This window comes from Castor canadensis, chromosome 5 (assembly GCF_047511655.1).
Source record: "Castor canadensis chromosome 5, mCasCan1.hap1v2, whole genome shotgun sequence".
NCBI lineage: Eukaryota > Metazoa > Chordata > Mammalia > Rodentia > Castoridae > Castor > Castor canadensis.
Genome location: NC_133390.1, coordinates 123013853 through 123040154, shown reverse-complemented (window position 1 = coordinate 123040154; position 26302 = coordinate 123013853). Strand labels below are relative to the sequence as shown.

At 35.9% G+C, this 26302-nt stretch overlaps 1 protein-coding gene and 1 long non-coding RNA gene across 2 annotated transcripts in view; both read right to left on the bottom strand.

The window, feature by feature from the left end:
* Cmc1 (C-X9-C motif containing 1) overlaps positions 1–26302 on the bottom strand; it is an 80271-nt gene that overhangs the window by 53695 nt on the left and 274 nt on the right. The window lies entirely within an intron of this gene.
* On the bottom strand, positions 212–26272 carry LOC141423323 (uncharacterized). Its single transcript, XR_012448100.1, has 3 exons — positions 26146–26272; positions 3771–3965; positions 212–1368 (listed from the first exon to the last, which is right to left on the bottom strand). It is a non-coding gene; the product is annotated as an uncharacterized lncRNA (long non-coding RNA).

The window sequence follows — 26302 nt, the reverse complement described above, 5'->3', positions numbered from 1 at the left end:
TGGATCAGGGGAAAAATAAGTACTCTGGTTAATTTAAAATAAAAGCCAATGTATAGATATTTTCAAATGGCTCTTTTACCACCTGATAAAGTTATTATTTAAGTCACTAAAAATAAGTCTAAATATTTCTTGATATACAATAAGAAAATGGGAGGGCCACAGGCAACAGCTTTCTAAAAATTTCTGCAAAGTATATTGTAACACTTACTTGATAATGTATTCCACTCAGACTGGTTCAAATTAAATTCTAAATTATCATCATTCTCTTGTAAACATAATTTGTAAAAAGAAGATTTTCAGTGATCCAGGATAAACAAAGATATACAAAATTTAGAAGCACATGAAGACTACTGTCTGTCCCATCTTGTAGTAAGAATGAAGCCTAAGAAAGAAAGACCTGGTAGAAGAAAAAACATACTACATGTCCATATATACAACAAAATGTGCAAGATTCTGTCCATTTTAAACACATTTTCTACCATAAGACCAAAACAGAAAACTGAGCAACTGCTTTTGTATCCCACCTGCTTCTTAAATTCTGGAAGAGCTTTAAAAACAAAGGAGTAAGTATCCTCAGCGAAAATAAAATGATAAGGAATCTCTACAAGACAAAAGGTAGATGAGATTACATTTAAGGAAATAATCATATTTTCACAGGGTACCAAAAAAAAAAAAAAAACTGATGGTAGTATTGCTCCATGTTCTAAAACAGCAGCATGGTGGATAAGAATCTTCCCTGGAGGAAATTACCAAATGGTCACTTCTGCTGCATTCAGACCCTGGGTGGGAGAAGTAAAGATATTTATCCCAACAGATCTGGAAGTGTCCCAGTAGCCCATGATATCTACGCAGACTAGAAATCCCTAAAGTCTTTCTGGTACCATACAAAATATATACAGTATATGGTACTTGTGTTATTTATATATATTTGAAGAGAACAGTCATCTCAAAAAAAAAATTAACAAAAAATCAGCCAAGAAAGGACAGTGAGACTAACCAATTAAAAATAATTAAAAAAAAAAACTCCTAAGATGATTAAAAGAGCAAAGGAATAAGATTTTAAAATAAGCATAATGAATATATAAGGCAAATAAAAAGACTTAAGTCCTCAAACAGAAATGGACCATGGATTATCTAAAAACACCTTGAAGAAACTCCTGAACCCCAAATTCTAAAAGCTTTAAACAGAAAAAAACTTTGCTTACCCAAAGGCATAAGAATCATACGTGTATCACGTCCCACCAGCACAACATGGACACAACAGGACAACAGAGAAGTAACTTCAAAGTTCTGAGAGATAATTATTTTAGACCTGGGTTAAAGACACTTCAGATACGTAGGAACTAATAATGTTTACCTTCTTTAAACCTAATAGAAAAAGAAGTAATCTTACTACTGTTGTACAACAATCACTAATCAAACTCTGTGATGTAGGACAATAAACATTTTACTATGCTTAGGGATCCTCCAGGTCAAAAGTACCTTATTTGGGAAGATTCAAATGACTAGATTTCCTTTTTTTTTTTTTTTTTTTTTTTCATTTTTCTTTTATTATTCATATGTGCATACAAGGCTTGGTTTATTTCTCCCCCCTGCCCCCACCCCCTCTCTTACCACCCACTCCACCCCCTCCCGCTCCCCCCCTCAATACCCAGCAGAAACTATTTTGCCCTTATCTCTAATTTTGTTGTAGAGAGAGTATAAGCAATAATAGGAAGGAACAAGGGGTTTTGCTGGTTGAGATAAGGATAGCTATACAGGGCATTGACTCACATTGATTTCCTGTGCGTGGGTGTTACCTTCTAGGTTAATTCTTCTTGATCTAACCTTTTCTCTAGTTCCTGGTCCCCTTTTCCTATTGGCCTCAGTTGTTTTAAGGTATCTGCTTTAGTTTCTCTGCATTAAGGGCAACAAATGCTAGCTAGTTTTTTAGGTGTCTTACCTATCCTCACCCCTCCCTTGTGTGCTCTCGCTTTTATCATGTGCTCATAGTCCAATCCCCTTGTTGTGTTTGCCCTTGATCTAATGTCCACATATGAGGGAGAACATACGATTTTTGGTCTTTTGAGCCAGGCTAACCTCACTCAGAATGATGTTCTCCAATTCCATCCATTTACCAGCCAATGATAACATTTCGTTCTTCTTCATGGCTGCATAAAATTCCATTGTGTATAGATACCACATTTTCTTAATCCATTCGTCAGTGCTGGGGCATCTTGGCTGTTTCCATAACTTGGCTATTGTGAATAGTGCCGCAATAAACATGGATGTGCAGGTGCCTCTGGAGTAACAGTCTTTTGGGTATATCCCCAAGAGTGGTATTGCTGGATCAAATGGTAGATCGATGTCCAGCTTTCTAAGTAGCCTCCAAATTTTTTTCCAGAGTGGTTGTACTAGTCTACATTCCCACCAACAGTGTAAGAGGGTTCCTTTTTCCCCGCATCCTCGCCAACACCTGTTGTTGGTGGTGTTGCTGATGATGGCTATTCTAACAGGGGTGAGGTGGAATCTTAGTGTGGTTTTAATTTGCATTTCCTTTATTGCTAGAGATGGTGAGCATTTTTTCATGTGTTTTCTGGCCATTTGAATTTCTTCTTTTGAGAAAGTTCTGTTTAGTTCACCTGCCCATTTCTTTATTGGTTCATTAGTTTTGGGAGAATTTAGTTTTTTAAGTTCCCTGTATATTCTGGTTATCAGTCCTTTGTCTGATGTATAGTTGGCAAATATTTTCTCCCACTCTGTGGGTGTTCTCTTCAGTTTAGAGACCATTTCTTTTGATGAACAGAAGCTTTTTAGTTTTATGAGGTCCCATTTATCTATGCTATCTCTTAGTTGCTGTGCTGCTGGGGTTTCATTGAGAAAGTTCTTACCTATACCTACTAACTCCAGAGTATTTCCTACTCTTTCTTGTATCAACTTAAGAGTTTGGGGTCTGATATTAAGATCCTTGATCCATTTTGAGTTAATCTTGGTATAGGGTGATATACATGGATCTAGTTTCAGTTTTTTGCAGACTGCTAACCAGTTTTCCCAGCAGTTTTTGTTGAAGAGGCTGCTATTTCTCCATCGTATATTTTTAGCTCCTTTGTCAAAGATAAGTTGCTTATAGTTGTGTGGCTTCATATCTGGATCCTCTATTCTGTTCCACTGGTCTTCATGTCTGTTTTTGTGCCAGTACCATGCTGTTTTTATTATTATTGCTTTGTAATATAGTTTGAAGTCAGGTATTGTGATACCTCCTGCATTGTTCTTTTGACTGAGTATTGCCTTGGCTATTCGTGGCCTCTTGTGTTTCCATATAAATTTAACAGTAGATTTTTCAATCTCTTTGATGAATGTCATTGGAATTTTGATGGGAATTGCATTAAACATGTAGATTACTTTTGGGAGTATAGACATTTTTACTATGTTGATTCTACCAATCCATGAGCATGGGAGATCTCTCCACTTTCTATAGTCTTCCTCAATCTCTTTCTTCAGAAGTGTATAGTTTTCCTTGTAGAGGTCTTTCACATCTTTTGTTAGGTTTACACCTAGGTATTTGATTTTTTTTGAGGCTATTGTAAATGGAATTGTTTTCATACATTCTTTTTCCGTTTGCTCATTGTTAGTGTATAGAAATGCTAATGATTTTTCTATGTTGATTTTATATCCTGCTACCTTGCTATAGCTATTGATGATGTCTAGAAGCTTCTGAGTAGAGTTTTTTGGGTCTTTAAGGTATAGGATCATGTCGTCTGCAAATAGGGATATTTTGACAGTTTCTTTACCTATTTGTGTTCCTTTTATTCCTTCTTCTTGCCTAATTGCTCTGGCTAGGAATTCCAGGACTATGTTGAATAGGAGTGGAGATAGTGGGCATCCTTGTCAAATGACTAGATTTCAACAGCTGCAAAAGATGCATCTGGAGGATTTACTTCCAGCATTAACTACTTCCTTCTTCTAGAACGCGTCTGACACCTGGGCTAGAACGGTCAAAGGAAGGATTTGGTTAGAACACCTACATATGGCCTTTCCATTTGGTTTGAGTTCTCACAGTATGGCAGCTGGGTTCTGAGAAAGAGAAATCTGAGAAAGAATATCTGGACAGCAGCCATTCAAGACAACCAAGTGCAAGCCATGCAACACCATTCCCAGAACATTATGTGACTTCACGTCATTAAGGAGAACCCAGATTCCACTAGAGAGGGAGGGGAACTAGACTCCATTCTTTGTATCTAGACCACATTACAAAAGAGCATGAGGGATGAGAGATGATAATGTTATCATCTCCTTTGTAAAATAAAACCTACCACAATAAGCAATAGAGAATATACTCTGATAAAAAAAAATGAATCCATGATGTACAAATGTAAAATATGTAAAACATATTAGATAAATGTAATTTAATTTTACATTTTAAAACTAGAAAGCATGTGAATTAACATAATTAACTAATATGTTCTAATATTTCTAGAATATTCCACTCAATAGCAGAAGGACCATTTACCAAAATAAACCATACTTTAGCTATGAAACAAATCTCAATGAATCTGAAAAAATTAAGGCCATATAAAGTATGTTTCCTGATACCAACGTGACTAAATTAGAGATCAATAACAGAAAGATTCCTGGATAATCTCCAAACATTTGTAAGCTAAATAACACACTTTTAAATAAACTATGATGTTAAGAAGATGTCCAAATGGAAATTAAAAGAAATTTTGCTGTGAATAAAAATGAAAACACAACACACCAAACATTCTGTGACAAGAGTGGTGCCCCCACAGGGATGGTGGTACAGCCTGCAACCCTAGCACAAGAGGCGGAAGCAAGAGGAGTGGGAAATGGAAGCCAGCCTGGGCTATACAAAAAGACCCTGCCTCAAAACAACAAAAACAAAAAGCCGTGCAATTAAGTTAAAATAGTGCTTACAAGGATATTTGTAGCACTGAAGGCCTATGTGGAAAGGGAACGGTCTTAAGCTTCTACACTAAAATTCCAAAAAACATATTTAATATATTAAATACAAAGTAAGTAAGAGAAAAGAAACAATAAAGATCAAAGCAGAAAATGAATAATATAAGAAACAAATGAGGATAGAAATAAAATCAATGAAACTAAAACTGGTTCTTTGAGATCATTAAAACTGACAAACCATTAGCCAGAATGATCAGGAAAAAAAAAAGGGAGGTCACAAATTTCAAACATTACAAATAATAAACATTTTTAAATGATAATAATACAAATTTAGGGCAGGAGACTTGGCTAAAGTAGTAGAGTGCACCTGCCTAGTAAGCAGGAGGCCCTGAATTCAAATTCCAGTATCACTAATAATAATGATAATAATACAAATTTAGCCCAATAAATTTAACAGCTAAAATTAAATGGACAAATTCCTTGAAAGACACAAACAACCAAAGTTCAGTCACAATGACACAGGTAGCAAGTATAATCTATATTTATTAAAGATACTGAATTTATAGTTAAAAAAGAATTCTATGCCCAGGTAGCTTCGCTAGTGACTGAATATTTAAGAAAAAAAGATCAGTTCTACAAATTCCTATTCCAGCAAATTGCTCTCAAGCTGGTATTACCCTGCTACCAAAACAAGACAAAAACATAACAAAAAAACAGAATTCTACTGTTCCTCATAAATAGAGATATAAAAAATTAACAAATGATTAGCAAACAGAATCCAGTAATACATAAAATATAGTTCAAAATTAGGAACTATCATAGTATTGTAAGGTTAACTGAACACTCAAATATCAGTAAGTGTACTTCATCATATTAAAAAACGAAAAACTGGAAAAATCACATGATAATCATAAGTAAATATATATGTATATTTGACAAAAGAAAATTGAAACAGAACGAAAATCCAGCATCCATACTTAATAAAAACTCCCAATAATGTAGAGGATAAAGAAACTTTCTCAACATGACAAATAGCACCTGAAGGGGAAAAACCCACAGCTAAAATAGATAGGGAACCAAGACAGAAAATATTATTATTACCATTTCTACTCAGCATTATCCTGGATGTGCTAGCCAGTGCAATAAGGCAAGACAAATAAATAAAAGGTGCTGAGATTGGAAGGAAGGAATAAACTACAGCTATTCAAAGATGAATGTCTATGTGGAAAAATCAGAAATAATCTATAAAAGACGTAATAGAACTATTAACAGAATTTACCAAGATTGTCAGATAGAAATACACAAAAATCAAATGGGGATAGTGTATGAAAAAGTCTTATCTAATGTGAAAGTTATTCAGAAAAGAATTCATGAAAGAAAACTTAGAACAACAGAAATGAAGAGCAACACAAAGAGTAATATAGTATACTCCTTTTTTCAGTTTTTATTTATTGTTACTATTATTATTGTAGTATTGGGGTTTGAACTCACGGCTTCACATTGCCAGTCAAGCAATCTACCATATGAGCCAAGCTCTAACTCTTTTTTGCTTCAGTTATTATTACAGGAGTTTGGACCATGTTCCTTTTACTCACTTCTCTCGTGTAGCTAGGATTACAGACCTGCATCACCGAGCTTGCTTGTTTGTTGAAGATGGGGGGTTGGGGGGTGGAGGAGAATGTCTCACTAACTTTTTGCCTGGGCTAGTGATCCTCTTGATGTCTACCTTCAGAGTACCTGGGATTACAGAGGTGCTCCATCATGCCTGGCCTTGAGTTTTTAAAGTTGCTTTTAACAGAAGTAAAAATTACAGCATTCTCAACACATGCAGAGGTTATTTTTAAAATAACTGTTAACAGTAATAGGGTAAAGCAATTTTGGTAGTGATTAAGGTAACTACATTACACTTGAATGATAAAATGTTGATAGTAGACTATAATAAACTATGCATGCATATTTTAATTTGTTTGCAGCCACTGTGGGATAAAAACAACAAGATATAAACTAAAAAACACTATAGGTAAATCAAAGAGAATACTAAAAATTGAAAGCAAAGTATTTTCTCTGACCACAATGGTGTATCAACTAGAAATCAGTAACAGAAAGATACGAGAAACTCTCATTACAATTAGTAATTAAATAGCATAATTCTAAATAATCCACATGTCACAAAGGAAGTATCAAAAAGTTTAAAGAATACATTCATTGACATGAGTAAAAATAAAAACACAGTATTTCAAAATTTGTGAGACCAAACTAAAGCAGAACTTACAGGAGAAATTTATGTATCAGTAAGTGCTAATAGTAGAAAAGAAAGTCTCGAACCAATAATCTACATTTCCACAAGGCAAAACCAGAAAAATGAAGAAGTGAACCTCCTCTAAGGAGAGTAAGAAAATAACAAAGAGCAAAATCAATAAAACTAACAGCAAAAGTACACATCAGATAAACAAACTGAAAACTGTCCAGGTAGTTTTATTAGCAAATTCTGCCAAATATTTAAACAAATAATACCAGTTCTACATTCTCTTCCCAACACATTTTAGAAGACCAACATCACCCTTTTGCCAAAAGCAAGACAATATTTACAACACACACACACACACACACACACACACACACACACACAGGCCACAGACCAATACCCCTCATGAGCACAGATGCAAACTTCCTCAACAAAATAAGTCCACCAATACATAAAAAGAAAAATACATTTCAACTAAGTTGGCTTTATTACAGCATTATAAAACTGGTTCATTAATTTAACATTCAATCAGTATAATTTATCATGGTGAAAGCTTTAAAAAGTAAACTATATGATCTTATCAAATGATGCTGTAAAACACCAGAAAAAAGTCAATATACACTCATAAAACCAAAATACAACAAACAAAAATCCTCTCAGTAAACCAGGACTAGAAGGAAGCTTCTCTAACTCAATAAAGAACATCTACAAAAACCTTAAAGCTAACAACATATCAAGTGGTAAAACGCTGAAAGTTTTCCCTGTTAAGAACAGGAACATGGAAGGACTAAAACTGCACAGAACTGGCTTGGGGTGGGGGGATTGTAGCTCTGTGGAAAAGCATGTGTCTTGCATGTACAAGGCCCTGGGTTAGATCCTTAACACCACAAAAAGGAAAGAAAACTGCACAGAACTATGTACATACACAAGTGCATATAAAACCTGGTAAAAACTGAAAAGGTCTATAATTTCATTAATATGTTGTATCAACTTCATTTTCCTGGTTTTAAATTCATCTTACAGTTTTATGTCACCTTGTAGCAAAATCTGTGACAACGATACATGAGATTCTACATGTCATTTTTTTGTAACTTCATGTGAATTTTTAATTATTTCAAACTAAAAAGCTAAAGAAAAGAACTTATAGAAAGTTTCTCATAGGAGAAAATATTCAGGACTCAGATTTAGGCAGAGTTTCTAGACATGACATCAATCACATGATCTGTAAAAGAAAAAAAACACATTTAGACTTCATTTGCAATATTCACTCTGCTAAAGGACCTATCAGGAAGATAAAAAGAAAAATATTTGCAAGTCTTATATCTGACAAAGGACTTGTATTGAGAATACAGAATGAATTCTTTAAACTCAACAGTAAAGGAAAAAAAGATATTCCAATTAAAAATATGCTATAGACTTGAACAGACACTACACCAAAGTATATATTGAAGGAAAACAAGCATATGAAGAAATGTTTCACTACTTTATAGAAATTCAAATTAAAGCTACAAAGAGATACTACTAAAAATGGATAAAATTAAGGAGGTATGTACCTCCTTATAAAGCTAAACATAAGCTTAACATACAACTAAGCAAATACCCCCAGAATTTATCCAAAGAAAATGAATATTTGTGTTCACCTGAAAATCTGCACAAAAATTTCACTATAGCTTTATTTATAATCCCCACAAACAGAAATAAGCAAAATTCCTTTGATAGCTGAATGGATGCAATGGTTTATCCAGACAATGGGTAAACAAAATGACTTTTTGATACGCAACAACTTGGATTAGTTATAAGAGCATTATGCTTAGTGACAAAAAAAAAATCATCTCAGAGGCTACATATTATATGATTCCATTTATACAACATTCTTGAGGTGACAAAATTCTGATTTAAAAAAACACATTAAGAGTGAAGCTATTAGGAGGTAACATGAGGGATTTTCTTTATAGTAATGGAACAGCTCTGTATGCTGTCTGTGGTCATAGATATTTGAATCTTCACATATGATAAAAATGTCACATACAAAAAAATACATGTAAAAACTGCTGAAATGTGACTAAGATATATCCAAGTCAACAGTATTACGCCAATATCAATGCATGGTTTTCTTATTTATAATGAAGAGTAACAGCAGTGTGTCGCAACCTTTTCAATTTTTTCCCTAAAAGGAACTATCTATCCTGTTAGGTCCCTGGCATTCTTGCGGAAGCTCAAGAGTCCCGAAGCTAACATCAAAATCAGACCCCCGATTTATGACCGCTTGCAAAACTCTCCTGCTTGTTTTCCTGTTTGCAAAATCTCAGGAACGTTCAGTTTCTCAACTAGCTAGGCATGTCGACCTGTTTCACCTGGTGAACACAGATAATCAGAGACGAGGTACAGTCTCCCTCCCTCACAGAATGGCACCTCTTATAAAGCCCCCAACCCATTACATCCAAGCTGCTGTACTTTGATCCTGAGGGAGGCATCCCAGCAGTCTGTACCTCACTTTCTTTTCTACACGTGGCGTGGTCGTTATTTGGCAGTTCCTTACATCTGGTGCCAAACCCCGTGACAGGTTAACAGGATGCTCCGGTTGGGGCTGGCCCCTTGGCTTTCATATCCTGCCCTCTCCCGTACCCAGACTGCTGAATTGACCCCACGTGCCTATGGACTGTGGATCTCGGACCTTACTGCTTTGCCCGCTTTCCCATCCACCACTAGCCTCTCTTTCACTGCCCTTCACCTGACCTACTCCTCTCCTCAGACTCGGTAAGTGTCACCCCTCTCAGGGCTGCCTGCTCTCTCAGGGTCACAGAAGTCATAGCGCTGCACCAGGTACGGCTCCCACTCCCGCTGGGGCGCCCCTCTGCTTAGCATAGGGACACCTGGCTAACCAGTTAGGCATTCTCTTCAGATGGTGACCCAGGCAGGGGACACCGGCCCTTGGGAATCCTTTCAGGTGACAATTCCCCCTCCCTCTCACTCTTTCTCTCCCTCTCTCTTGCTCTCCCTCCCTGTCTCCTTTTCCTCCGCCTAGGGTGAGAGCCCCTCCAGCTTACTTTGACTCCCCCATGCCATAAAGCAGCTTAGAGCTTTCTTAGGAGTTACAGGATTTTGCAGAATCTGGATCCCTAAATATGCAGCTCTTAGCATACACCTTTTTATGCTCCTTCTAATATTCCTATTTGGGTCTTACATAACATAATAAATGCTCTCAAGATTGTTTCCCCTACCCCGATAAAAGTGCAAACCAAACCAGTTCACTTGAGAAAGCCTGAAAGTACATGGCCAATGAGAAAAACCCACAATACCGGACCACCCCCAACCTTCTTGGCCCACCAACCTGTCAAGACTCTATACCTGGAGAAGACTGGCAGGTCGATTTCACCCACATACTCTGCTTAACTCCACCTTCTGTCCAACTAAGGGATGCCAATCTTCTATCCTCCTTACCTTTGATATATCGAAGACCTGCTCTGTCAGTTGTGATCTTTGGCAGCTATTTTCTCCCTACTCTTTATCATCCCTTGCCTTTTTAGATGCCTCCAGGATCACCTAGGGGAGCTCAGTGGACAGACTTTCCACCAGATGCTACTACAACCTTCTCCGGGCTACCAACAACTGGCCTTGTCTGCAAATGAAGCCTGGGAAAAACCATCTGCCTCCGCTCCCGGGGACCTCACAAATTTCCAAAATTCCAGACAGATTCCCCCACCTTTAACAACATCCCCACTCAGCAGAAAGCAGATAGATTGATCAGAGCCCATAATACCAACAAAAGGCTGGAATGTTAGGTCTGTGGCATTCTTGGGGCAGGCAGACAGTCCCAAGGCTAACATCGAAACGAGAACCCCCCCTGATTTATGACCACTTGCAAAACTCTCCTGCTTGCAAAATCTCAGGAACTTCCAGTTTCTCAACTAGCTAGGCATGCCGACCCATTCCATCTGGTGATCACAGATAATCAGAGACCAGAAACAGTCTCCCTCCCTCATGGAATGGCCCCTCCTATAAAGCCCCCAACCAATTACAGCCAAGCTGCTGCACTTTGATTCAATAAATCTTTCTTTTCTACATGTGGCGTGGTCTTTATTAAACAGTTCCTTACACATCCCCCTATGAAAAATTAACATCACAGATGCATTGTATGTTTATATACTGCATATATAGCAGTGCTTTATACATTAGAAGAGTAAAATGTTTGTCTACCCCCAATATCAATTTTGCTCCTATGAGGGCAATATCACACCCATCAGAATTCATGTACTATGGTTATGTAAAACTGGGAAAAAGGTATATGAGAAACTGTGCTAATTTGCAATTTCATGTGAGTATTAAATTAGCACCAAAAATATACAAGAGCAAAGAGCCTTAAAGAACCAAACATTAAAACAGAAGAACAAAACCAGGTTCCAGTGGCTCATGCCTGTAATCCTAGCTACACAGGAGGCAGAGATCAGGAGGATCATGGTTTGAAGCCAGCCTGGGCAAACAGTTCTGAAGATGTTATCTCAAAAAAACCCTTCACAAAAAAGGGCTGGTGTAGTGGCTCAAGGTGTATGCCCTGAGCTCAAACCCCAATACCACAAAAAAAAAAAAAAATCAATCTGAATCCATTGATCTTCTATTTCATAGTATACACAAAAGTTAATTTGTTGAAGATCACAAACTTACATGTAAAACTAAAACTACTGGAGAAAAAGGTTTTTTCCAGTTTCTTGGAACAAATATTTATTAAAGAAATCACAAGGTATTAAATAGAAAAGGCAAAAAAACAACAATTACTTGGCTTCCCCAAATATAACATCTTCAGTTAATCAGGACACTTGAGAAAAACCAAAAGGCAAGCCACAGACCAGAAGAAAAAGTTCTCTAGATAGATAGAAATAGGTAGGTAAGTACATGGATGGATGGAAAAATGATATAGATAGGTAGATAGATACTGCTTATTGAGTTGTAAAGTTAAACATACACTCAACCTAGTCCTATTCCTAGGTACTCATTTACCAGAGCAAAATGAAAATGTACATCCAGAAAACAACCTGAACAAGTCTATTTATAGAAGCATTATTTATAATAGCCCAAATTTACTTAACAATAAAAAAGAATAAATGATGATACACTACTACTAACAGTAGTATCACAGATACAGATAAACTTATTTATCATGAATGATTCTTAAAAAAAAGTTTTTTTGCTCATGTATGAGCAAAAACCAGACATGAGAGTGCATACTACCTGTTTCAAGAACATGCAAAATTAATCTACAATGACAAAAATTACAATAGTGGTTGTCTACGGAAATTGAGGATAGTTGCTGGCAGATGTCATGATTTGGGTATATATTTATGAAAACTCAAGATCTATAAATTTCATGGCCATTTATCTCAATTTAAACAGCTTAAAAAGATATAAATTTACACTGATAGTGGGAGTTTTTAACCACACGTAATTACTACAAATCAGATAATTAATATGGGCATGGTGGCTCACACCTGTAATACCAGCTTCTCAGGAGATGGAGAGAGGGAGGATGTGGTCTCAGGCCAGCCTACAAAATGTTTGAGACCCCATCTCAATCAATAAAGCTAGTGGTGCATGCCTCTCATTCCAGCTATACTGGAAGCATAAATAGGAGGATTACAGTTGAAGGCCAGCACAGGCATAAATGGGAGACCCGATCTCAAAAATAATTAAAGCACCTGCCAAGGAAGCATAAAGCCCTAAATTTAAAAAAAAAAAAAAAAGAAAAAAAGATAATTGAGTAGGCAAAAAGTCTCATAATTGTCTTTTAAGATTCCATTCATCTTTTATTAAATTTATTTCTAACATGCTATAATTATTTACTGCTGGTGTATAGGTTGAATTTTTTATATTGTCCTTATGACCAATCTTTAATTACCATATTATTGTTGTACTAGGAGTACACTGTGACATTATATCCTCATTAAAGTCACCCTCTCCATCATTCCCCTTTAACCCTCCCTCCCCCCATTCCTGGAATAGTTTCAACATGTCTCATTTCTTCATTTTCACACAGAAATACATAGTATTTCTACTACATTTGCCCTCCTACACCCTTTCCTATATCCTCCCCTCCAACCTTACTTAAGTCCCTTATTACTTTAGTAATCTAACAATAGAGTCTTTTTCTAGTTTCTATGTAGACAATCTTAGGGACAGTTTTGCATTTTCTTCTTTAATTCTTTGGCTATGGCCTTAAAAAAAAAAAGTGAATAGCAAACTAGGATGACCCCTGACTTAGATGCTCAAATTCTGTTTACTATTTTTTCAGTAATCTTCAGATTGAGATTTCTCTATGACTTTATTTCTTCTCTTATCTTTGTATTGTTTTGGAATCAGAGTAAAATTATTTGAACAATAAATTAGAGAACTTTTCTTACCTTTATATTCCCCAGAAAAACTTTGTACAGGTTGAGTATCTCTTATCAGAAATGTTTGGGACTACAAATGATTTAGAGTTAGTATTTTTTCAGATTTTGGAATATGTGCTACTGGTTGAACACTTCCAAATTAAGCACTTTCAAATTTTGGAGCATATCAGATTTTATTTAGGGATGCTCAACCTGTATAAAAATTATGATCAGTTCATTCAAGGTTTGGCAGAAACCACCTGTGATAGTCATTTTTACAGGCTACCTGCCCCAGTTACTCATGTAAACACTAATCCAGGTCTTGCTGTAAAGGTAATTTGCAGATTTACGTAAAAATTGCCCAACATAATTTGGGTTGTCCTGATTTAATCAGGTGAAAGGCCTTAAGAGCAGAACTAAGATTTTCTTGAACAACTCCTCTTAGTGACCACAGGCTCAGAGTTCCAAGAGTTCAAGCCTGCCCTTACTGATCACACCCACTGTCCCACATTCCAGACAGACTTAGTTGGTCCCCACCCACATCACCTATGCCAACTTCTTGTAGTAAATCTCTTAATACACATAGATAATGCAGGTATAGATATACAGACATACAGATATGCATCTCCTACTGATGGTTTCTCAGGTAGAACCCTGCACCACCACTTACTAGGGCTTTGGTTTTGGGGATGTGTATGTGAGCATGTGAGTGGGCGGGGGGGGGGGGGGCGGGCGGAGAAGAAAAGTTTGTAATGCTTTTTATTCCTGGGTCAGTCAGCATTTTAGTAAGTTTAAATTTCTCAAGGACACATCCATCTCACCTAAAATTTAAAATAATTATATGAAGATGTTCATTTGATGTCTTTTCTCTTTACCACACCTATAACTGTATCCCAGTTTTCACTGCCTATGTAACAGGTAGATAACCTTTTTCTGTTAAGGATGAGTATTTAAATATTTTAAACTTTGTGGGTTAGATACCACCTGAATCATTTATGTATATACATATATATACACACATATACACATATATACACACACACATATATGTGTATGTGCACACTTTTTTTCTTTTAAAAATGTTAGCAACCATTCCTAGCTTGTAAGCCTTACCAGATTGGCTCACAGTCCAGTTTGCTCAATTCTGTACTATACTATTTATGCTTTCTTTTTCCTTATTTTTGCCAGAAACTGCCATAAGATCAGAAAAAGAACACTAAGCTTACAGATAAAACTAGAAATATGGATAGAGAGAAAAGGACAGATACAAAGGGAAATGGGATGATTCAAGGAGGGTTCCTCAATTCTCCTTCTCCAAATGAAATTACATAATCATTCACTGAGATAGAGAATACAAAAGAAACATGAGGTAAAAGAGGAATTCTGATGGGGACAACGAATTTGAAGTGCTTGTGAGACATCTTGTCAAGTAGAAAACAAATGCCTATTTGAAGAGAAAATAAAACTGGGACTATCTCCACACATTCCTTTTCTCCTTGTTTATGGCATAAATCATAATTAGACCCTAAAAATTAAGTGTAATTCCTGAATAGATCTGAATACATCTTATGGTATACTGATGTAATTCATAAAATCAGTGCAGTTTTACCTCTTCCTTTCAGTTATAGTTTTATTGACAAAACCTATTTACTTGCAATGGTCTTAGATAACTATATATCTATATCTATCTATTGACATCTCTATATATAGATATATAGATATAGATATAGATATAGATATATATCTTTGGATCAGTTCCTTGAATAGCTTTGTAATATTGAACCATTTTTCCACAAACTATAATAGACACTATCTTCCTTATAAATTCTAAATCAGAATATTCCTACCAATCAAAATGGCTTGCAAAAATTCCTTCTGTTCTTTCTACTAAAATATAATGCAAAAAAAAATTCAATTACATGAATACTAATTTAAAGTTTCCAAACATTTAAAATTAAAACAAAAATGACAATGCTAAACATGTGTAAATATTGCTAAAGATTTTCTCATAGTGAACACTAAATATCAATTATTAATTATAATTTTATATGTATTTCAATGCTATATCCAAAATTACAAATATTGTAGGTATAACACTTTTATTCATAAAATTACAAATTGATTCCATTAATGTCAATGTGATGAGTACATGTTACACATTTGTACCAACACCTGCAAAAAAAATCAAAATTTGAATGTTGCTACTATATCATCATATGAATTTATGCTAAGATAAAGAATCAGAATAACACCACCAGAAATTTTCCAAAGGTCTAACTTCTCAACATTCTATCTTCACCTGAAAGTCAATTTTCACCTTTTTCACTGGCTGAATTTGTTAGCTCAGATTTTGCTTTGGGGCTCATGTGTTCTTGCAATATGGCAGTACTAGCTTATAAGGGTACTGATGACAATACTTGCTATGAATCCACAAAGATGTCAGTTAAGCAAATCAGAATGTTACAGAATCTCTCATAGGAAACAATGTGATGTATGAAGGGCAACGTGTGCCTTTTCAGTAATGAAAATATTCTGATTTAACTATCTTTGTTCTTATTTAGATAAATGATACTTAACAAAAAAAAAAAAAAAAACTTCCTAGTTACTCTTATTTGCTCCTGAAAGACGTTTCCATGCTACTGTTTACTCCACAGGAAAAATGCTTGTAATAAAGCTGCAAGAATGTTCTTATCAGCAACAGTTTCTAACTTTAGGTCCCTCTCCTTTACTAGCTGTCAGCCTCAAAGCTAAGAGCCCCAGACCGACAGCATCATGTATAACCTGGTAAGATCACAGGTCTCATTTGTTACCACCTCACTAAGTGCTTCAGAACAGGAAGCTAGGCAGACTCCAGTTCTCTCTAGCATAAAGATATGGATGCTTATAATCAGATTGTTCATACCTTCATATTATATAAAGAGTGGAAGATGAGGGAATGGGTGGGAAGGGTATAAAAGTAGAAAAATTAAAGACAGTGAAGATCAGTGTTCCTTATACCTTCTTCTTTTCAAGCCACACTTGAACTACAAGACAAAAAAAGCAAGTCAATAATTTTAGAAGCATTAGTTGTGCTGTCAACTTTGGAAAAAAAAAGCATCCCCGTTAACTATGCTGAGTTGGCACTGTACAGAAAGTAACAGTCATATTTGTCTACAAATGTCAAACTTAATTTTTTCCATTTGTACAGGGGTAATGCACTGTATTAAATATGAAGGCCCTAGCTATGTGAGTATGATTATGGCAACTAACAAAATATTAGAAGGAAGAAGGGAGGGACGGAGGGAGGGAGGGAGGGAAGAAGGAAGGAAGGAAAGAAAGAAGGCAGGCAGGCAGGCCAAAGGAGTTATTCAACAGTTGGCTGAAAAACATCCTCAAAAAACATAATACCAAGTATTAGGTCAATCAACAACAATCTAATTTTTTATAAGCTCAAAACTCCTACAAAATACAGAAATTACTTCAATGAGGTGTTTATTTCTGTTAGCTTTGGGGTCAAACACTACCCATATCCCACAATAATACGCTTCATCTCAATGTCTTTATCCTATCAGCTTTCACACTAGATGTGCCCATTTCCCAAGAGCACCTATTTCTTGGACCTCAAATTCTGCAGACTGCTAGGTGTGAAAACTTCCTCTTTTACCCACATTAACAAAGATGAGGCCAAAAGGGACAACAAATCTAAAAGTAAACCAAAGCAGGAAACCAACTTACATAATAAAGACAATGCCAAACTTAGAAATGTGGTGCAATCTACATTGTAAGCATATTTTTTTAATGAATGTACAAGTTTCACTTACTTTATTTGGTAAAACTGCAATACTATCTTTTCCAACAAGTACAATTTCCCACTGGTATCAAGTAAGGGGGAAAAGAGGTATGTGTATGAGGAACAGAAGTAGGTTTTTGATATAGGAATAAAAGTTTGCCTGTGGCCTACTTAGCAATATACTGCCTGACTTACTTTTTTTCTCACATACATGTAGAAGATGGTAAACTGTTCTCAACTCTATGAATGTTCCTCAATACCTCTCTCCATCCTATCTCCACTACCTTTCACCTCACAATGTTTCATAAAATTCCCCATAAAGAACATGTACTACTTTGATAATGGGGTGGGGTAATTATTTTTATATTGAGACATTACATATTTCCAAAAAACAAGGCTTTGCTCAAATCACATCATCTTCCTTACCAAGAACCAGTTAACTCAAGCTTGAAAAAAAGACCCATAATACAAGTTTTTTGGTGGAAGAAAGAAGGGTGACATTTTCCAGGGTGCTTGCCTACCAACTCCATCAGATTACTTCTGGCTAAATTGTGCCTAAAATTTAATTTCACTTTCAAAACAAAGATTTGCAAAAATGATATTAAAATTAATGTATCATATAGAAGTCTTAAGGCAAAGTTTAAAGTAGTCTGAAAATATTCTGGACAAAAGTAACAATACACTAGAAAAAAAGTATAAAGGCTGCCATGGAAATCAATTGCTCTTATTCCTCTCAAGACAATCCTACAAGAATCTACCCTTGATGATTTATAATGTTGAGTTCTCAATGCTCACCTTCATCTCCATTTGTATTCTTCCCAGATTTTCAAATATCTATTAATCATTTCCAAGTCCTACCAGCATCTAAAAATTTCAGCTAAATTTTCTACAATCTGAAACTTTACCTTGCCATCCCATTAGTTTTGTTATCCTACTTACCTGAAAAATCAGCTTGCATTCATATAGTAGGCAGAAGGAGCACAGTATTTATGTAGGGGTGGTGGAAGGAATTGTTTTACAAACATCATCTCACTTAAAAGCAAGTATGAAGAAACTGAGCTCAAAGCAATCTTGTAACACTATTCACCAAGTAAATAGTGTTACAATTTTTTGTCTTTACTCTCCATCTTCTCTTATTTTTCATTATCAAAGTTTACTTAGTCAAATCCAACTCAACACTTCTCCATCTCAAAGCTCTTCTTGCCACAACTTTATTCAACAGGAAATTCACCTTTTCCTATTCGCAGGATTTCACATGTACCAATTCTATTGCTCTAATCATATCTGGATTTATAACATGTCACATCACATTATCTATGCACTCTTCTTCTGCTATATTGTAGTTGCTATGGACTGAATTGTGTTCCCTACTCTCTCCAAGTTGAAGCCCAAATCTTCAATGTGACTGTAATTGGATATAGTACTTTTAGGAGGAATTTAAGGTTTTTAACCTTAGGGTCACAAGAGTGAGGTGCTAATGCAATTGGATTGGTGGTTTTACAAAAGGTAGAAATTCCATTTTCTCCTTCAAATAAGGACCCACTGATAAAGCATGAAGTAGCCATCTGCAAGACAGGAAGAGTCCTTACCACCAACCAAATCAACTCTGTCTTGGACTTCCTAGCCTCTAGTAGGGTAAGAAAATAAATTTCTATTGTTCAAACTACCTGTCTATATTGATGGTATTTTGCTATGGCAGCCTGAATTGACTATGACAGGTTTTGGTAACAAAAGTCCTTAACCTGGATATACCTAAAGGCCACATCAGAAGACTAGACAAAATTCGGATGCTAAGGTCCCACTCAGACAATTAAATAAAAAATGCTGGGGTAAGCCTCAGGCATTGGTATTTTCAAAAGCTTCCCAAATAATTATAACATGCAACAGACTAAGAACTATTGTGTCACAGTTATGTTTAATAAGGTTAGATACTGTTTAATTCATTACAACTCCAACTCCCAGCATATAGTAAATATGCAATAAAACTAATGAACACATTAACAAAGAACATATACCAATTCAATATTTATCATTTCAATATTTGATAGTCACAAATATTTATTCTGTGAACAAATACTTACTAGGTACCTTTCAAGTACCAAACACAATGTTGGGGATTGAATATACAATAATGAGTAATATAGGCAAGATTTCTTATTCTGCAGCGTAAACATTTGAAACTCTATGCTCTCAACCACACTTAAATAATATAGTCTTTGATTTGTAAAAATCTCTCAACAAAAGTTTTTTATTAGCAAAAATACAATGCCATAGTAAAACCCATCAATCTCCTTATTTTAAAATGAGAAAACCTAATAGGGAACTGTGGGATAAAAGGTTAATTTGGTGGGCAATCTTCTATAGCCTGGGAACATCCATTCCAGTCATCTAGTTTCTAAAAAATACAGTTAAAGAAGGAACATCATATTATAAATATTTACTACACAGGTAGCATCTTCCATTCTCCAAACCACGTTTTTCTTTATCACTATTTTATTATTGCTAGATACATCACATCTATAGTTTTCATTTTATTTCTAAAGGAAAAACCTTTAGAAATAAAAAGCCCTTATAACTAGAATGAAAGACACATTATATACAATTTATGTTTTTATTTTTTGGTGGAATTCAAAATTTGTGAAAGACTGGATTATGGTAACAATCAGAAAAAGTCTCCTATGAAACTGAAGGTGTAGAAGAAATGAACAATTTAAAATGAACAAAATTAAACAGATCTGGTGACTAAGAAGAGAGAAAACCTAGAGAAAAAGAACAGGATGTACAAAGATCTAGACTCCAAAAACATCAGTTTGGCCTATTCTAGGTACATCTTAGACCAATGTTATTTAAAGTTTTTGATCACAACCCTGCAATACTTCACAGAATACAATACATGTATCCAAGTACCCCTTCTTATCTAACTTACCACTATTCATACTAAGGCTCTTGATAGCTTCAGATAAACTATTTTTAGGACATAGCTAGTATCCCTCCCATAGCAGAGAATGTTGGAGCATTCATACCTGCAGTCTTCTCAGACTGCCCTTGAGCATGATACCACTTCATAGTCTTCCTTGCTGCTGTCCTCCTTCCAATTCCTGCAGTAACCAGTGACTGATAGATGGCACAAAAGACCAGCTCCCTTATTCTAAGGCAGGACAAACTACATACTTTGTAGTATATCAGATGTGATTTGACTAAGATTAGCTTTCTCTGAAACCACATTCTTCTGCTTCCCCCCCTCCCCTTTCCTTACTCTTCCCTTTCTTTTTAAGGTCACTCTATTAATAAATCAATGCATGGAAAGCATCCAAGTGGTACCCAGACCTAGCGACCAGATCTTGTTATCTAGTATCATTCCCAAATGAAACAAGACTTCTCAGAGAAATAACTAATTTTATGAATAGACCAAAGTAGGTACAAGAAAAACAGTGGTATTTCACATGAGAAAAAAGGAAATGTTCAAAAAATGATGGGAACATATCACAAGGATCCAGAGGCTTAGTATAAAGAAACGCTCACTGGCCAAATCTGAAAAAATCTGGGCACAAAAATAGTTATATACACTAAAAAGTATGAGCATTAAAAAAATGAAGTTTGTGAGTCCTTACCAATAATACTAATAACGAACTCAAAAATAAATGAATAGGGAACAAAGTAGTCTCTTGTAAAGTATCAACATCGGTCTAGTAAATTTGGAAGTGCTAGAGAGAGAAAATCATCATTTTTCAACCATTACGGGAACTAACGAATCAAGTAAAAATCAACTGATGCTAAATCAAAGGGGAATTTTTGATGAACAGATATTTATGAGGCCTTAAGTGGCCTTCCCACAGATTACTTATTAATTGGAAGAGAGGAAAAAAGTAGCAAAGAAATGGGAAAACACCTTCAGTGGGTAAACAAAATTATTCTCACCTGTAAGAGATAAATATCATGTGCCTCCAGATGTGACACCTAAAGAAGATATATCACCACTTATGAAGTATTTGGCTGAGTGTGTATAAATCCCATCTAACTGAAAGTCAGATAATAAGAAGCATAATTCTATTTGATATCCCTTAACTAAAAACATGCAATGCCTTCCCACTGTTTTAGAATACAATTCAAAGTCCTTGACATAGGTTGTAAAACATTTCATGATTCACAACTCAAAGCCCTCCACTCCTCATCTTCCTTTATGCTCTTTGCTTAAGCCAGTGTTTTTCTAATTTCACAGAGCAACCTATCAGAACATTGTCAAATTAATCTAGTGAAACAAAACCAACGCATTTTCTGTGGCAAATGTACTTCTACTTTCAAAACACAAAATACAGAAATTAACTAGTTAATTTAGTCCTGGACTACCACTATAATTCATGTCTAAGAAGATCCTCTAGAGCTACAAAGGCAGTAACAAACTCAAATGTTTTTCCAATCTACTCCATAATCTTTTACATAATCACATAATGCTCAGGAAAAAAAAAAGAGTTTTTAAAATCTGTTTAGACATCTAGCTTAAAAAGCAAAATTTCCCAGTAAATACAAATGCTATTATAATAGTAAGTGCTAGTACCCCTAAAACTAACATATTCACATCTCCCATAAGAGTCACCAAAAGAACCCCAGCAAATCAAATACTCCAAGAGCTACCATTGTGACACTTTCCCAAGACACATATATCTTAAACACACACTCATGGAATGTCATGAAGTTCCTCACCTCACTTTCCATCCCAAGCCCTATCACTATCCCAGCTTCCTCCACTTATCAGATTGCTAGAAAAAACACCAATGGAGGTACACACACACACACACACACACACACACACACACACCATTTAAAAACAATTCTTGTGCCATCATTACCCAATCTTGCAAAAGAAGAGAAAGAATCCACACTGATAGAGGGAAGAGAAGGCTTCCACTCTGCTAAAAGGAAGAAAGGCAGAAGAAAAAAGAAAGGAATCACTTACAGGTAATAAGAGAAAGCAAAACATCAAATTACCAGAATCAATTTCCTGTGAGAATTTGATCATGGGTCTCCTGGTAATAAAATTATGTCAGAAAATTTGCCTGGAACATTAGGACAGGAAAAGGCATAACTGGGTGTTCTTTCAGTACTTTCAATTCCTGGGCTATTTTACAGCTTGTTAGGTTAGGTTAACCTCTAGAATTGTTGAGAAGAAACATATAATTTTGGACCAGAAGAAAAGATAACCCTAAAGAATGACCCTGATATAAATTAAAGTTTTTATCTAAGGCAGTAAACTATGAAATTGTCTGTGTCTAGCTTCGCAAATGTTTTTAGACTGATTTTTACATCTTACCGTTTCCCTCACTAATTAATGAGTTGAAGAAAATCTTTAAAACATACCCATTTTGTATTTGCATGAATTGTAATTTTACCTTTTTGAAAACTGTATTTTAACAAGCACCAATTTTAACATTTATTTGCACAGGTGATCATGGCTGTTTAAAAAAAAAACTTTAAAAATTTTAATCATTAGATTTTTAAAATATACAATATTTTTAGAAAGGATAATAAATTGATAAAGAACTGTAATTAAGAATAAGACTATGCTTAAGTCCTTAGTATAGAAGAATGAGCTATACTACAAATACCTGTATTACTATGAGATCAAAGGTCCCATTTATGCCCAAAAATGTAGGGAGAATTTCCTCCAAGAACAGGAACTGGACTGACAAAAAAAAAACAAAGCTGAATGACATGTCAATAAAACCGATAGTTAAGAACAGTGATTCTCCTCCATTCTATTTACACACTAGAATTGCCTATGAAATATTTTTAAATGTTGGAGGCTTAGGCTCTACCTGACTCAAGTTAAATCTTAGTATCTAAGACTGCAACCTACACATCAGTTACAGGATGAACATAATTACAGCTGATAAATCTGTAAGATATGCTGACATTATCTCTATGAAAAGGAAAATAGCTTAAATAAAAGTACACAGAAGAGTAAGGATGTAACCTGCATTTCATTGTTGGGTTCAGATTTTGAGAACAATGCACCCTACAAAGTTAAAAGCTGTTGCTAAATGAAAAGCAAATTTTATACAAATCTCAAAAAGTGTTATATAAATGAATGGGAAAACAAATTTTGCTTTATAAACTTCATTTGGCACAACTATTCATTTACACAGTACAGGCACGTATTACTGTGGAGTTTAACATGGAGTAAAATACCAAAATGTGATCCTAAGCTTCAATGTATGAACCAAACAAAAATGAAATTAAAAACTTCGTTTTAATAACATTATATTCTGAAATTCTAATCTGACTATACTTTCCATCTTCACATTACTTCCAACTCTACTTTTGTCAAATTTTCCAATCATGTTCTTGTTAGATCTGACCGTCAATGTTCACTCAGCTATTGAAGTAAAAAGCCTAAGAATTATCCTTAACTCCTTTCTCTCATCACTTTTTCTCATCCAACAGCAGATCCTATCAATTTCTCATCCAAAACATGTACTAGGTGCCTTATATATCTTTTTTTTTTTTTTTTTTGGCAGTATTGAGGTTTGCACTCAGGACTTCATGCTTGCAAGGCAGGCTTGAGTCACAATTCAATTTTCTAATGTCACCTTACACCAAGATACAAACAAATTTGGCCTGGACTACAGCTCCCATCTCTTCCATTTTCCTGCTTCCATTTGGACCCCTCTACAATGTATGTTACTGAGGTAGGCTAAAATTAGAGAAACTAAGGGACTCTTAGAAAATATATGACTTAATATCGTATTTCAGATTTAACATTTCTTTCTTTCTTTGAGCCTTCTTTTCAATTGCAAATGAGTGTAGGCTATTCATACTCTAGTTCAAAGACAAGTCAAACCACCGTCACCTAGCCCAGGGACCACCCATGTCCCTTCCCACTCATTGGTTGGGAATCACCAGGTTCTTCCCTTCCCATGGGTTAGCGGAAGTTTTTAAACCACCTGGAAAAGAGAAACATGCTCTCTTGGCTTCCAGCTTCCACCTGGTCCCACCATGACTCCTTTTGTAATTCCCTTCCCTAACTTTTAAAACTCCATTTGCATCCACATATCCTGCCATGAATTCCTCCACATGGGGCACAAAGAATTTGGAAATCTTCTGATCAGACACTGCACTACTGCTGTTAACACTACTGCTGAAGTGAAGGGTAGTAAAGATACAAATTATGTCACTGCACTCTTTAAAGTGTGAAAGATTTTTGATATCATAAAAAAAAAACCCAAATCATTTATTATCACAGCTGTCAAGGCCTTATAAGCCTTAGGTACTCAGCTCCTGCCTCCTTTCCCAACATCTTTCCTTGAGGATCTCTTCACATCTGGGCCTCAGCCCAGATGTTTTAAGCAGCAGCAAATGTTTTAAGCATTTGCTACTTTGCCTGGAATAAGCTTTCCCTAACTCTTCATCTGGCTGTTCCTCCCATCCATCAGATTCCAATTCAGAGTTCTTCCCTATCTAAACTACCCCTCTCTTCACCCTCCATGACACTGCCATGTCATGTTATGAACTTGCGTGCATACAGGGGCATCTCTCTATTGGGAGCAAGGGTCTTGCTAGGTCTATTGTTGTTCTTCTGTTCTCTAGGACCCAGAACAAAACATGGCAAATACTCAAATGGTGGCATCGTCTAAACAGACTTGGCTCTACAAGCAATCACCTGTGTGGCCTTGGGTATCCTGAAGTTTGGAGTGGGTTAAGAGCATCTAAAAAGTAAGAAAGTAGTGACAGTAGGAAGTTTTGCTGGGTTCTCTTCTGTCAATACAAACATACAGAAATCTTTAACTTGAGTCTCATTTTTCTGTATGAGATGATCACAAAATTACTTCCAGTTCAGAAATACCAGAATTACATGTGCCTTGCCTGAATTTTCCTTTCTCACCCCTCATTACATGCCTTCTGCCTCCAAGAACCAACATGACATAGTACAATTTACTACCTATACCTTTGCTTTTATGCTGCTGCATCTTCCTCAGTCAAACCACTGGAAATTATACCGTTCAATCTAGATGGATTACTAACTGCTTCAGAGTCTGACCCAATCATCTCCTCCAAAACTGATATGATCAGTACATAATCCAGAATTCCTTTGTGCTTCAAATTAAGAGTATCCCTCATCTTACCACTACTTGCTTGAACTAGTAACTTAAATCTCTCTGAACCTGTTTCCTAATCTGTAAAAACGGAGATAAGAGAATATAGGATACCACATACTATTTGTTGATAATTGAGAATACTTAGCTTTATAACAAAGTATTATATAGATATTTCTGCACTACTCAGACTTTTCATGCTTCTTGAGGGCCCCAAAAGTTACTTTTTCGCTTCAGAATCTCCAAAGGCTTGAAACCATCTCACTGCTCTGTTTTTTATCCATAAAATGAAAGACATTGACTGTACCCATTGTATCTTCCTCCAGAAATGAAGTCTTGTATCTGTATCCTTACATAAAGGAGAATTGGAGGAACTGACTCTACTGCAAATTTAAGTGGGTAGAAGCATGAAAGTTAAAACAACATTCGAGACTTGGGCGATCCTTTCCAATGAAACTGACTCTCCCCAAAAGGGGGGGAGGGGTTTGGCCCAAACAATGTATACATATGTGAGTTAATGTAAAAACGATAAAATAAACAACAACAAAAAGGATCCTTTGAACTTGGGGGTCCCTGAAATTATCGAAGAGGACTATAAAGATATGCACTGGCACATAAATTTATAATTTTGAGGGCTGAAGAATGTCTACACCACACATTGTTTAAAAGAGTCTGTACCACAAAGGGTAAGGAAAAAAAGACAGATTAAGTGCGTATTCACTCTAAGGAGGACGATTTTATGGATTAGAGTTTAACCCACGCCCCTCACCTAACCCTCACCCCAACCAGCGGGAAGATGATAGCCGAGAACTGAGGCAGGAGCTGGGGGCCGCGGAAAAGCCTAAAGCAGCCAGCCGGGCGTGAGGGGCTGGTGCAATCCAGGCAGCCTGGGAGCTCGGCACGGTCCCCAGGCGCCCAGCCCGCAGGCCGAGGTGCG